The sequence below is a fragment of the Hyla sarda genome, chromosome 1 (genome assembly GCF_029499605.1).
Source record: "Hyla sarda isolate aHylSar1 chromosome 1, aHylSar1.hap1, whole genome shotgun sequence".
Classification (NCBI taxonomy): domain Eukaryota; kingdom Metazoa; phylum Chordata; class Amphibia; order Anura; family Hylidae; genus Hyla; species Hyla sarda.
The window spans coordinates 524,795,258-524,810,163 of record NC_079189.1 but is presented as its reverse complement, the minus strand read 5'-3'; the positions used below and the strand labels follow the sequence as shown (position 1 = coordinate 524,810,163).

Genomic DNA, 14,906 nt, shown 5'->3' with positions numbered 1-14,906 from the left:
TCGGAAGCTGCTTCACAGTACTCAGCAGCGGACAAACTGAGCGCCACAGCTTCTGCTCGTGGTTGCTAGGTGCTGTGACGTAGATTCATAGTGAATTTTGATTGGCTGGAAGCGAAAACCGCGGCTTGTATGTCGGAAGCTGAGAGTTTCTTTGGTCAGTAAGGTAGGAGAAATGATAGTGTGTATGGAGGCGGCTGTATAGTGTGAGGTAGTGACAGGATAATGGTAGTGCAGTACTGGAAGGCTGGTGCGGGGCTCAGTATAACGCCAGTGCTGCAAGCCGGTATGTGCCCAGTCACACTGGTGCGTTATCTAGCGCTTCTACATGCCCTGAGGTGTTCTGTATGAGCAGTCTATATTTCTACACATTCCTGCACTACTCCTATAATTGGAGATTTTCCTATTATTATGACGGAAAATATAGATTTTATGAAGACAGTAGGGAAGTATCAAATGCATACTCCTATAATCTAGGGCAGCGTTTCTCAACCAAGGTGCCTCCAGCTGTTGCAAAACTACAACTCCCAGTATGCCCGGACAGCCTTCGGCTGTCCGGGCATGATGGGAGTTGTAGTTTTGCAACAGCTGGAGGCACCTTGGTTGAGAAACACTGCTGTAGGTTTATGTACAACAGTGTTCCCCAAGCAGCTGTGCCAACCAGGGTACCAAAGGCTGTCTGGACATACTGGAAGCTGAAGTTTTGCAATCAGTACTGATCACTGCATCTAAAGGGTTAATGGCCGGTTTTGGCTTGATTGCTGATGTCCGTCAGTCATTAGCGGTGAGGTCCCGGCTAATATCATCTGCCATCTATGAAACGAATGCAGCTCAATTGATGGCAGATGACATTTATGCCTCATAGGATGTAAATGGACATCTTAGTCCTTTTAAAGGGGAACTCTGGTACCTAACAACTTTTCCCCTTTCTACAGGATAAGTGATAAATGTCAGATCGCGGGGTGGGCTTTGGGGGATCTGCCCAGCCTAGTGCTCCGACTCTGCCCATGCACGGAGAAGCCTTCGCGGATTACTGTTGGCCACTGCAAAAATTGGTGGTCACAATGCCCCCTCTGTGCATCTCTATGGGAGAGATGGAGATAAACCAGCCCTGTATATCCAGCTCTGCAATAGAGAGATTTTGACCTTAAAGGACATCTCCAGCGTTACAAACACTTATCCCCTATCCTCAAGATAGGGGATAAGTGTTTGATCGGGTGGGGTGTCCGAACGCTGGGGGCCCTGGCGATCTCCTGTACGGGGCCGCGGCTCTCCCGTACAGGGGGCGTGCCAGCCGCAGCATGACGTTGCGGCCGGCACGCCTCCTCCATACATCTCTATGGGAGAGGCGGGGAGGCAGCATTCGTGCCTCCACGCATCCACCATAGAACTGTATGGGGACGGGGAGGAGACGGGACGTCACCGTCGACCTCTAGGTCGACGCTACGTCACCATGAGAGCTTATGGCGGCGCCCCGTTAGGGAGATAGGGGGGGTCCCAGCGGTCAGACCCCCCGCGATCACACTTATCCCCTATCCTGTGGATAGGGGATAAGTGTAATGCCGCTGCAGTTGTCCTTTAAAGGAAACCTGTCACCAGGTGACAATGATGACAACGGTATTCACCTTGTCCCGGTCCGTGCAGTCGTTCTCTGGTAATCTTCTCTGGTATCTTCAGCTCCGGGCTTGGCTTGGGGCATTGGCGGAGCTTAGTGATGTCACCGGTGCTGTTCTCTGCTGGGTCCCGGGTCCTGGGAACAGCAGCGGTGACTTCACTAAGCTCCGCCCGTGCTCCAAGCTTGGCCCGAAGCTGAAGATACCGGAGAAGATTACCGAAGAACGACAGCACGGAACGCGATAAGGTAAATACCGTTGTCATCAGTGTCACCTGCACTACCTGTCTGTACCGACAAGTTAGTGCAGGTGACACTGGTGACAGATTTCCTTTAAAGTGTAGCAACTCGTCTGTACTCACCAAGTACTGTCTGCTCGAGCTGTAATTACACCCCCTTCAGCATTAGGGACAGCTCGGCCCCCGTCATTGCTCTGCTGTGGGGCTGCCGGGGGACACTTTCAAACTGCATATTCTCACTGTCGCTGGCGACGGAAACATCTCCCAGGGATGGTGAGGAAGAAGATTTTACCATATACAACACATATCCACGCATTATATATGGTAAAATCAGGGCACTAGGACGTATATTTATGCCTAATGGCTGACATTTATCGTTGTCATTAGACTGTTTTTTGCATCTAGAAAAGGTGCAAAAAAGGAGCAAGCAGGGTTTATTTGCGCCTTTTGGTTTACACATTTCTGCTGATTTTGAGTTGTAATCCACTGATTTCGGCAATATACATGATATGGAAGGGTTTTAGGAACTGCGCCTTTCTGTGAAAAGGCGCAAAAAAGGCGCAAAAAAGGCCCAAAGCCACTGAAAAGTCTTTAAACTACACCAGCCCAGATTTAGCTTTGCTTTATGGTGTACGTGAAGATAAAATTTCAGAAAATGTGACCTGCACAAAATTTATGAAATGCTCTGTGCTCCTGCACATTACCAGTGCAGAAAAATGCTTCACTTACACCTATTATGATAAAGGCCGGGCAATGTCTTTAATGGGATAAAGTAGTTATCTGGGAAGCAGGGGAAGGATTACCTTTCCTTGCTTGCTAGTGGCTCACTTTTGCCTTGCAGTCATCTTAGTCCATTATCTTCTTTCCTGGCTATAAGGGGGGCAGGCTGGGACAATAGTGTAGTACCATATCGTGGATCATTGGATCTTCCATGCAGATGTGGTTTTACTGTAGGATGGTATCGAGCTGCCAGAAGTTAGCTGCAGTTTGCCAACTTGCTGTGGATTTTCCCTATTGACTTCAGTTGGGAACATAAAACCTGCAATGAAATCTGCAAGTAATAGATTATAGTTCATTACCTGTGGATCTGGAGGACGATCCACATTGGGTTCAGATGGTGAGATGAGTATATACTGATACAAATTTTTTTATTTTAAATAATCTGTTGAAGGAAACATTTTTGTTTTGTGGATGTCCTTGCAGATTTCCAGATGTCCAGACTTCTGGTGCACGGAGCGAACGTCCATCATGCCCCCTCCCATAGACTTGCATTGAGGGGGCATGGCCGTGATATCATGAGCCTCCAGCACTGCACCCAACACTCTAAACGAACATTGGATGCAGCAGGGAGATCACGGGGGTCCCCCCCTTTGGATAGGGGATAAGATGTCTAGGGGCAGAGTACCCCTTTAAGATCAGCTGGGGCCTGAGTGTTCAGACCGCCACCAATAGTTAGAACTTAGACTTGCAGTATAAGTCTATGGGATTGTCTCTGTCAGCCGTGCTTTACTCCCGGATCATATCTAACAATTGGTCGAGGTCTGGACGCTAAGATCCCAACCAATCTCCAGGACATGTCAAATGTTTTTTAAAGAGACAGACACATTTTAAATATTTCCTTCCGATGCTTCTTGTTGTGATTCGGAGACCATTAGTTTCCCTGCAGGGATAATACAACTGTCCTCACCGTGGGGTTTCTCTGCCTTTGAAAAGGGTGACTTAAAGAGAAAGCAGCATACAAAGACATTTAGTGTGATCACATTTCCTAAATGAATGCGTGCCATGACTTTGCAGCTGTAAAGTATCTGTTGGTTGTAAAGATGGATAACAGCTGTTTGAGGATGTTTAGCATGCCCCTGAGAACACTACTGTGAGTGCGTCTTAATGTTCTTCCACACAAACCAACTATAAAACCTCTTTGCAGGTTAACAACATTGTGATAACAGACTGGAGCTCATTTTCTGACCATAGGTTACTGGTTGGAGGAAATATGTAGCTCACCATCTGTTATGCAGAAGTCCTTCATCTATACATGTGCAACCTTGGAAGGACTTGAAGAAATGTATTGAATGTTCCGGCCTCTAGGCTCTGTTTGATTTGTCTAAACCCGCTTTATTCATGTAAATATTGTTTTTGACGAATGTAGTGGGTCCCTTTTCTAGAACATATATCTCTAGTTACATCGCCACTTACACCAGGGGAAAACTTTTTTTTTTTAAATCAACTGGTGCCAGAAAGTTAAACAGATTTGTAAATTACAGTCCATATTCCAGTACTTATTAGCTGCTGAATACTACAGAGAAAATTATTTTCTTTTTGGAACACAGAGCTCTCTGCTGAATCACAAGCACAGTGCTCTCTGCTGACATCTCTGTCCATTTTAAGAACTTTCCAGAGTAGGAGAAAATCCCCATAGCAAACAGATGCTGCTCTGGTCAGTTCCTAAAATGGACAGAGATGTCAGCAGAGAGCACTGTGCTCGTGATATCAGCAGAGAGCTCTGTTTCAAAAAGAAAATAATTTCCTCTGTAGTATTAGTATTCAGCAGCTAATAAGTACTGGAAGGATTAAGATTTTTGGATAGAAGTAATTTACAAATCTGTTTAACTTTCTGGCACCAGTTAATTTAAAAAAGAGAAAAAGTTTTCCACCGGAGTACCCCTTTAAGTAAATTAATGTACTTTCCTGAAGGCTGCTAGTGAAGCCCTGCAGACACAAGGTGGCAGAAAGGAATGCCAAGTCGTATAATAAGTCCTAGCTGGGCACAAGGCTCGAGGAGCAGCCTGAGGTTACTATTGGCACTCCTCCACTGCTGTGCTAGAGGCCTGTTTGATGGAAACTGAATGGAAAGATTTCATCTAGTATATCAGCAATTGCGTGTAATGTCAAAAACTTGATTCAGATTATATTGTAAATAGTATTAGCTCATACGGACCTGCAATCTAGATTGACACAGGTTCAGCTTCTTTAGCCCCCTGTGGCCAACTGTGATTACTGAGGGAAGCCTCCTCTACAGTCTGCCCACTACAGGGGAAATACAGTGCAGGGTTTGGGAAAGTAATAGTAAAATCAAAGTATGTCTAAAATTGTAATACCACAATATGGTTAAGGCTTTGTCTGTCACCCAGTGTCTGAAAAAATGACTTAGCCTCTGCAAGAATTTTAGTGCAGGATGTATATATAGACCTACGTCTGTAATGTATGTGTTAGGCTAGGTTCACACTACGTTTTCTCCCATACGGGAGCGCATACGGCAGGGGGGAGCTAAAACCTTGCGCTCCCGTATGCCTTTCTATGCGCTCCTGTATGTCATTCATTTCAATGAGCCGGCCGGAGTGAAACGTTCGGTTCGGTCGGCTCATTTTTGCCCCGTATGTGCTTTTACAGCCGGACCTAAAACCGTGGTTGACCACAGTTTTACGTCCGAGGAAAAAGCGCATACGGTGCAAAAATGAGCCGACCAAACGTTTCACTCCGGCCGGCTCGGTGAAATGAATGACATACAGGAGCGCATAGAAAGGCATACGGGAGCAAGAGGTTTTAGCTCCCCCCTGCCGTATGCGCTCCCGTATGGGAGAAAACGTAGTGTGAACCCAGCCTAACAGCAGAGTAGGACGTTTATTCTGGCCAAATGGAAGCTCAAGAGAAGACGGAACATAGGTAGATGTTATGAATAGGAACATTACCTCATTATGTACAGAGCATTGAGACTTGCTGTGTATTGTGATTGTGTTATACCGTAACGTGTGTCTGTTCAGTAGATGTGCAGTGCAATGGAGGGCTGAAGATGAGTTTTGTTGCCTTTTTCCTCTGTGTAGAGTATATCATAATATGGGGGTGCATCTTCTATTACACCCTGTTCCAAATTATTATGCAAATTATATTTTTCTCATTTACCTAAATAATTGATGTAAATAACATTCAGCATAATTCTCATGTTATCAACTATTAAGAGTACAATTCGAATTTTATTAAACCAACCTCCTGATAACAGTATTTTTCTTAAATGGGCACTGTCATGAAATCAAAAAATGGATATCTTGTATTACTTAAGTACTACAACATATCTCTAATATACTTTAATTAAAAAAAAGTGATTTTAAACCAGTTTAAAATCATTTTTAAATTCGGCCACTAGGGATCGCCCTCCTAGTGGCCGAATGCATTCGGCAGTGACGCCACTACAGAATTTCGACTCTTTTAAGCCTGGCAATGAGTCAAAATTCAGTCACTCTGTCAATCTGTCTCTGTCAATCAGACAGGCGGGAGCGAGCGCTTTGAAGGAAGTGGAGCGCTTTACAAGGTAAAGTAATATGCCGGGGGGGGGGGTTTGTTGCATGCCGACAGTCAATAGATGTCAGGGCAAGCTGGGAGTTGTAGTGGGGAAACAGCTGGAGGGACACTGAATAGATGAACTAAGGGGGGTGGGGAGGGGGAGTGGGTTGAGCGGAGTGGCGGGGCCGGTGGGGTTGCGGGCTGTGCGGCGGGGAGGGGGTACTCTGAATGGGTGAACTAAGGGGGAGGGGAGAGCACACAACCAGGCAGACAAAAATGCATTTTTAATATGTAAAAAAAATAAAATAATTAAAGGCGGGGAGGGGGTTAGGGATAGATAGGTAATAGGCAGGGACAGAAAAAAGTGATGGTGGGAGCTACCCTTTAAACATAAAAACCTTACAATGCACTTTTCCAAATTATTACACACAGTAAGTTTCAAAACACTTTATAGCTTGTAAAGAACTGAAAATTGTTATTTGTTGTGTTTGCATCATATTTACTGAAATCAAAAGCTATTTCAATCAAACTTTTAACAACATTTTAACTTTTTAAACATTTTAACAGGTCACGTTACATTTTAACATAGGAGCCCTTATTTATCTTGCATTCATTGAACTTGAGAGTTTTTGGACAGTTTCTGCTTGAATTTGTTTGCAAGATGTCAGAATAGCCTCCCAGAGCTGCTGTTTGGATGTAAACTGCCTCCCACCCTCATAGATCTTTTGCTTGAGGATGCTCCAAAGTTCCTCAATAGGATTGAGGTCAGGGGAGGATGGAGGCCCCACCATGACTTTCTCTCCCTTTATCTCCATAGCAGCCAATGATGGAGAGGTATTATTTGCAGCATGAGATGCTGAATTGTCATGCATGAAGATGATTCTATTACGGAAAGCATAGTTCTTCCTTCTGTACCAGGGAAGAAAGTGGTCAGTCAGAAACTCCACATACTTTGCAGAGGTCATCTTTACACGTTCGGGGACCCTAAAGGGGCTGACCAGCTCTCTTCCCATGATTCCGGCCCAAAACATGACTCCACCACCGCCTTGCTGACGTTGCAGCCTTGTTGGAACAGGGTGGCCGTCCAACAACTATCCACTACTCCATCCATCTGGACCATCCAGGGTTGCACGGCACTCATCAATGAACAGGACTGTTTGAAAATTAGTCTTCACGTATTTTTCTGCCTATTGTAGCCATTTCTGCTTCTGACCATTAATGGAAGGTTTATGCACAGTTGCAAAACTCTGGAGGACTCTACACCTTAATATCTGTAGGACTCCAGAATCATCAGCAGCTTCAAATATCTGTTTGCTGCTATGTAATGGTGTTTTACCAGCTGCTCTCTTGATCCGATGCACGGATCTGGTTGATTTCTTTGTCAATGCGCCTTTATCTGCACAAACCCGTCTGTGCTCTGAATCAGCCACAAATATCTTAATAGTGCGATCATCAGGCTTAAGTTTTCATAAAATATCTAATGTTTTCATACCTCGTCCAAGAGATTGAACTATTTCACTCTTTTCGGAAGCAGAGACATCCTTTTTCTTCCCCATATTGCTTGAAAAGGGTGCTCTGCTTAATAATGTGGAACACCCACCTATAGTAGTTTTTCCTTAAATTGGGCTCATCTGGCAATCTAATTATCACAGGTGCCCGAGATTGTTTTCAGTGATCAAAAGAGCCCTGAGACACAATGCCATCCATGAGTTACACTGAACAACAAAATATTTAGGGGGAGATATATCTAAACCTGTGCAGAGGAAAAGTTGCCCATAGCAACCAATCAGATCGCTTCTTTCATTTTGGAGAGGCATTGTTAAAAATGAAAGAAGGTCGCTGATTGGTTGCTATGGGCAACTGGGCAACTTTTCCTCTAGACAGGTTTTGATAAATCTCCCCCTTAATCTTTGTGACACTTAAATGGAATTTGCATAATAATTTGGAACAGGGTGTAGTCCAGGTGAGCGCTACATAACAGGTAGTGCTATTCCTTACTGCAGAGGGGGCAGCATGTGTCTAGATGAATCATTTGTATCTCTGCATTGTCCCAGCAATAGTACTCAGTATTTTTTTTTCTGTCCTATAATCAACTCTTTTTTTTTGGCAACTATGGTGAGGCTAATGTTAGACGTTATTTTGGGTACTTTTGAATATAGGATGACCAAGACTGGTTTAAAATCCTGCTTGTCCATGTACACAAATGGTTCTCCCATATCTCATAGCAGTACCTACTCTTCTCCCATGTGACGCCTCATATGAGAATAGTCGGGCATGTTGGATTTTATTTTAATATGCCTGATCTTGTTACAGCTACTCTTTCCTCTCTTTCTATTCTAAGTACATGCATGTTTGGTTGAGCATGCATGTGTAAGGGGGTTATGACCAACAGCTATCTGAAGGTATGGACAATGTAATTTGGGCTATTTTCACTTCTGCATTGGAGCTACGTCACAGAATCTGTTTTCTTACCGGGTCATTTTTTTTGTCCGGTTAGATACTATTAAATAAACAGAAACCAGATGAACCCAATTAAAGTCAACAGGATCCTTCATTGTCCGCTGTGTAACGAACTGTGTGCCTCCTATTTGTTTTTTTCTCTGATGCAGATGTGAACGAGGCCTTAGCTACTTAAGACCTACTTGAAGTAGTAGGTTGAGAAACGCAGAAATGGTTCAAGAACTAAAAATCCTTGTTGTGGCGTACTCTGTACTTCTAGTAGCAGAAAGCATATGAAGTGTTAGGGCTGTCTATAGATTAGATATTTGGTATTCTTTTATATAAATACACTTAGAGGTTTTCTGTGGACTCTGTAATACACGCTTTAAGATTTGACAGATGACTGGCAGGGATACTTCTGAAAAACCCATTGAATTCACCGAGCCCCTATGCAAGTATCCGATTTCCAGAAATTTATTACAAGTATTGGCAGAGGGAATATAATTCCCAAAACTGAGGCAACGACCCAAAACACTTTTACTCTCATGGACCTGATAACCATTTGCTTCCAGCTTTACAGGCCTAATGCAGCTTCTGTGTGGCCGAAAAAAATAAGTATCCTGTCATCGAGTGGAGAGACGTGAGTGAGGAAGCTCTCGCCAGACTTTCTGTCTATTCAATTCCCGAGTTAATGAATCTTGTAGCCCATGGGACTGCTAAGCAGCGAAGTTACTATTCATGCAGGTATCTAAACTGGAAGTCGGATAGCCCCTGCTTCACTTTTTTCTAAACATGTAGAGATATTAAGTTTCCAGAGTTGTTTTGGTGGTACTTCATTATTTCCAGCCTTTCGCTATTAGAAACGTGTTCTGTTCACCTTATAAATAATGGCTTGCTGTAGTGCTGGGCATTTTGTTCACCAAGTCAAATACCCATTCTTCTGTATCATAAAGCATGTTCACATAGCCATCTATACTTGTTAAGCCAGTGATAGAAGATTCACTTAAAAAGTTGTATGTGTTCATTATTAAACTGAAGCTTAGTTTGTTTCCACATTATTTGTTCTTTGGGTCACTGGATTCATTTTAGGGTACGTTCCCACATGGAGTATACACAGCGTATTTCACAGTGTGCAAAATCTGCTGCAGCAGCGGGAAATACGCTGCATATCCCTCGCTCATCATACATTATTATGATCTAATCTTGATGTGCTATTCTCGGGATAAGCCATCAGGTTTGTAAGGCTGTATAACCCCGTGAACCTCTACTGTGAGTAACACTAACTTTACTGGTCTTGTTTTATTTATGCCTGTTGCATTTCTTTGTTTCTCATTGCATCCTTTTTTTTTTTTTTTAAAGATGTGATCGCATATAGCTTTTAGGCTACTTATGTAAAATTTCTTTGACTAAGGTTGGGTTCACACTGCGATTTTGCTGTACAACAACCGGATCCAGCTGGGGGGAGCGAAAACCGGGCGCTCCCGTATCTAATGCTAATTCGTTTCAATGAGCCGACCGTAGTCAAATGGTGAATCCGGTCGGCTTATTTTTGCTCCGTATTCAGTTTTGTGACCGGACCTAAAACCGCAGCATACCACGGTTCCTGTACAGTAAAATCGTAGTGTGAACCCACCCTTAGATTGCACTAGGCATGCAAAGGATGAGAAACACTGATCTCATGGACATTTATGCTGAGGATGTTAATGTCTACATCGTGGTGCCATACAGATTTACGAGAAATAGTATTTGGATTAATCTTGACTTTTACATCAGTGTTCAGTTTTTTGGACATCTGTTTGCCACATTTACTTGAAGATAAATAGGTTGCTTTTACAGGCCACATTTATTCGTGCCATATCATAAAACACACAGGTTGGCATTTTTATTTGCATATGATGTAAATTCAAATAAACGTTTTTGACTGTTCAGAGTTGTATATTTTGGGTTGGTATGTAGCTTGTATACATGTAGTCTCTGAGATGTCTCGTGAATAAAACAACAATATTGACATGCTAAAAATCTGCTAGTGCTGGGTTTATGGGTTTTCTATCCAGCCTTTTGTAATGTGTGGGGCCCGGGTGCCTGTGATTACAACTGCAGCTCTTATCTTCAGACGAAAAGCCCCTGCTCTATCCTCAATACTTGTAAATGCAAGTTGTTATACCTATTTTATAATAAATAATGAAGTTAATATAATTATTATGAAGGAAATGTTCTGCATATATAACAAATGATTATGAAAGGATATATCAAGGGTGGACTTAAGTGCCACTTGAAAATCACAGGTGGCTTGTTGGTCTCTTATGTGCTGCTCGTTGCTACCCACCTTTATGCCAAATAAACATCCAGAAAGCCCAAAATATCTCCTTCGGTAGGAAAAAAGTGTTTGCTCTCTAGTTCTAACTATTGGAGCTAACTTCCCTGTCAAATCAGTGTTTGATGTCTTAGGGAAACTGTCATCAGTGTCACCCGCACTAAGCTGTTGGTACAGGCAGGAAATGTGAGTGACAAAGATGATAATGATACTTACCTACCCACGATCTGTGGCCCTGTTGGTCCGTTATCTTTTTTAATCCGGTGACAGGCTTGGTGTGCAGGAAGTGTTCCAGTAGGAACAGTCACTGCTGCTGGTTCCTACTGTGAGCAGGCTTGGAGAAGCAGCAGCGGTGACATCAGCGTGCCCCTAGATCGAGGATTGTGCACCGACCACTGGATTAACCACAGGATTAACAAAGGTAACGGACAAACAGGACCACAGATTGAGGATAGGTAAGTATTATTATAATGAGTGTCTCCCGCAATACCTGACTGTATTGACTCCCTTTAAAGTGAAAGTATCACCTGGTTTTTCATTTGTTTTTTTTTGTTTCAATTTATTAGAGCCATTTACATAAACTTTCTTTTTTTTTCTGAAGGTAATTTTTTTTTATTTAATGTTTAGTACTTTTTTTTATGGGGGTAGCCATCTTGTATGATCTGTTTATAACAGTATTTAGAGATCTGCTTTACAGCAAGCTCCATGAACAGACACAATGGCCTGGCCCAGAAAATATTAACTACTTTGGGAGTGTTTTCTAGGCATGCTTTGTGACCTTATCATTTTTTCTGAAATCCTGTCCGTGTTGATAAGGAGGACACAGCTGGGAAATGATCTATACAGAGCAGGAAGTTTCAGCATAATTTTAGGCTTAGTGGTCAGAAGAAAGAAAATTTCATATTTCAGAACTATTTTATAATATAGATAGTAAAAAGTAAAATTAGAAATAAAATCACCAACAATTCTTACAAAAATAATTTCATATAAAAACTTGATTTGGTAATTTTTGGCACATTTACTTTTACAAGCTTTAAAACTTAAAACAAGGATAGGGGATAAGTTTCAGATCACGGGAGGTCTATGGGAGAGCCAGCGCACTGCCTTCTTCAATCTCTGGCTCTGCCATAGCACTGTATTGAGGGGGCGTGTCATCTGCCACTTCGTATGGTGGTCAACTCACGTTATCTGGCCGGAGAGCCGGGGCCGCACGCGAGATTGCCCCTGCTATCTGAAACTTATCCCCTATCCTTAGCATAAGGGACTATGGGACTTCTGATACTGGACTACTCTTTTAACTTGTTAACGACCATAGATGTGTATACACTTCCAGGGGGACAATGGGCAACAACGGGTCCTAATGGTTCCCATTATAGTTAATGGGGTCCGTCGAGCGCTGTTGTTTTGTGCCGGGGAAAAAAAATGGTGCTTGCAGTATTTTTTTCTCCCGCTATTTAAATAAAATCATAAAAAATTAAAATACACAATGTGTAGCGTCACACAGAGCACATCCACAGCGTATTACATGCTGCGGAAGCCCTGCCGGCAGTCACAATAGTGAGCTCCCTGCTGTGGCTGGGTAGCTGTGTGTGTTTACTCATAGCAGCGGATTTCCCGCCGGCAGTCACGAGTGAACACCCTGAGCTACCTATCTGCAGCACTGAGCTTGCTCTTTTGACTGCTGGAGGGGCATCTGCAGTGTGAAATACGCTGAGGATGCGCTTTATGTGACCCTACCCATATTAAAATATATATATATATATATATATATATATATTTTTTTTTATATATATATATATATATATATATATATATATATATATAAAAAGCGATCAAAAAGTCAGATCAAAACAAAAATGGTACCGATAAAATCATGGTGCAAAAAATGAGCCCTCATACATCCCCATATGCGGAAAAATAAAAAAGTTATAGGGGTCAGAAGAGGACAATTTTAAATGTATACATTTTCCTGCATGTAGTTATGATTTTTTCAGAAGTACGACAAAATCAAACCTATATAAGTAGGGTATCATTTTAATTGTATGGACAGAATAAAGAAAAGGTGTAATTTTTCCGAGAAATGTACTGCGTAGAAATGGAAGCCCCAAAAGTTACAAAATGGCATTTTTTCTTTCATTTTGTTGCACAATCATTTTTTTTTTTCTGTTTCGCCATGGATTTTTGGGTAAAATGACTGATTTCATTACAAAGTAGAATTGGTGGTGCAAAAAATAAGCCATCATATGGATTTTTAGGTGCAAAATTTAAGGGGTTATGATTTTTAAAAGGTAAGGAGGAAAAAAGCTAAAGTGCAAAAATGTTAAATCGACAAAGAGGGAAGGGGTTAAACACTGGACAAGCATTTCAATAAAATATAGGGTGCATTTCTTTCTCAATATCAAAAGCGATGTACAAAAATATGTTCCACAAATGATATATTTGTGAGAAAAAGCTAATTTTTTATTTTTAACACTGACAATGTAATAATTCCTGCCAAAAAACTATGGTTTTAAGATACTCACTATATACCCTAGTAAAATGGTGTAATTTGGGTGGGGGGTGGGGTTCCTATGTTCTACTACCTCTAAGTTTCTGCAAACCTTGTATAGCACATAAAAAAGATGTACTTTTCATTCAAATTCCCCAAATTTTCAACATTTCAAGTAAAATGATTAGGCTTCTAATTCATTTAACATGTTAATAAAAAAATAATTGGTATCAAAATAAAGTAGACATCTGAAAGTATAAGTTTCATAATCTATTTGCTCAGTAAGTATAAATATATGTAACCTAAAATAGCAAAAAATCTAAAACTTTCATGATTTTTTGCATTGTAAAAAAAAAACTACAAATGATATCGGCTTATTTTTAATATGTACGTGACAAAAAAAAAAAAAAAACAGTGGCAGAATTATCATGATTGGCAAAACGTTACCAGAGTTATTCTCTAATAAAGTCAGACATCGTTATTTGAAAAAAACATGCTTAGTCTTTAAGGGGAGTACAGGCTTAATTTTCTATGTTAACACAGAAAAAAATAAAAAAACATATGACATGTCCAGAGGGATGTCAATAGTAGGGATCGACCGATATCGATTTTTTAGGGCCGATACCGATAATCTGTGGAGGTTAAGGCCGATAGCCGATAATTTATACCGATATTCTGGTATAAATTATCGGCTATTTCTCTCCCACCACCCCTCCCCCCTGAAGCCGCCACAGATCATTGATTTAAAGCGGGCGCTTTAAATCAATGAACTGTAGCGGCTTTTGCGGTGCCAGAGACCGCCGCCGCCACTTGCTTCTCTCCCCCTTCCTGAATAAAGCCCCCCTGACTTATGAAATACCCCCTGTCCTGTGCCCCTCATATATAATGCCCCATGTCCTGTGCACCTCACATATAATGCCCCCTGAGGGTGCAGAACAGGGGGCATTATATGTGAGGGGCACATGTCAGGGGGCATTAAATGTGGGGGCACATGATGGGGGCATTGTATGTGAGGAACACAGGACATAGGGCATTATATGTGGGGGTCACAGGACAGGGGGTATTATGTATGAGGGGCACATGTGGGGGCACATGACAGCCCACCCCTGTCATGTGCCCATATAATTATATAATGCCACCCTGACTTATAATACCCCCTGTCCAGTGCCCCTCACATATAATGCCCCATGTTCTGCCCCCTCAGGGGGCATTATATGTGAGGGTACAGTTCAGAGGGTATTATAAGTCAGGGGGGCATTATATGGGCACATGACAGGGGGGGCTGTCATGTGCCCCCACATATAATCCCCCCTGCCCTGTGTTCCTCACATAATACCCCGCTGATATGTGCCCCTCACTTATATTTGCCCCCCTCACTTATAATTTGCCCGTCCATCCATACAACTCCCGAGCAGTGCTCACCTCACACGCTGCTACCTTCTTGTACTGTGAGTGAGAGCTGCAGGGACGTGATCTCCGGGCGCCGCCGCAATGATGTGATGTCATCACGCTGGCCTGCCGTGGATGGCGTCCCCGCGGCTC

At 42.4% G+C, this 14,906-nt stretch overlaps 1 protein-coding gene across 10 annotated transcripts in view; it reads left to right on the top strand.

Annotated features, from left to right (window-relative positions):
- The first annotated feature begins 20 nt into the window (after positions 1 to 20).
- The window catches only part of XRCC4 (X-ray repair cross complementing 4), a 463,477-nt gene continuing 448,591 nt past the window's right edge, over positions 21 to 14,906 (top strand). For 2 of the 10 annotated variants that reach the window (XM_056538996.1, XM_056538954.1), the window contains exon 1: positions 11,153 to 11,331. The gene's annotated coding sequence lies outside the window, so the exon portion shown is untranslated. Of the gene's footprint in view, positions 164 to 11,150; positions 11,332 to 14,906 lie in introns of those variants that run through there. The other 8 variants (XM_056538968.1, XM_056538978.1, XM_056538961.1 and 5 more) reach the window with 8 other exon arrangements.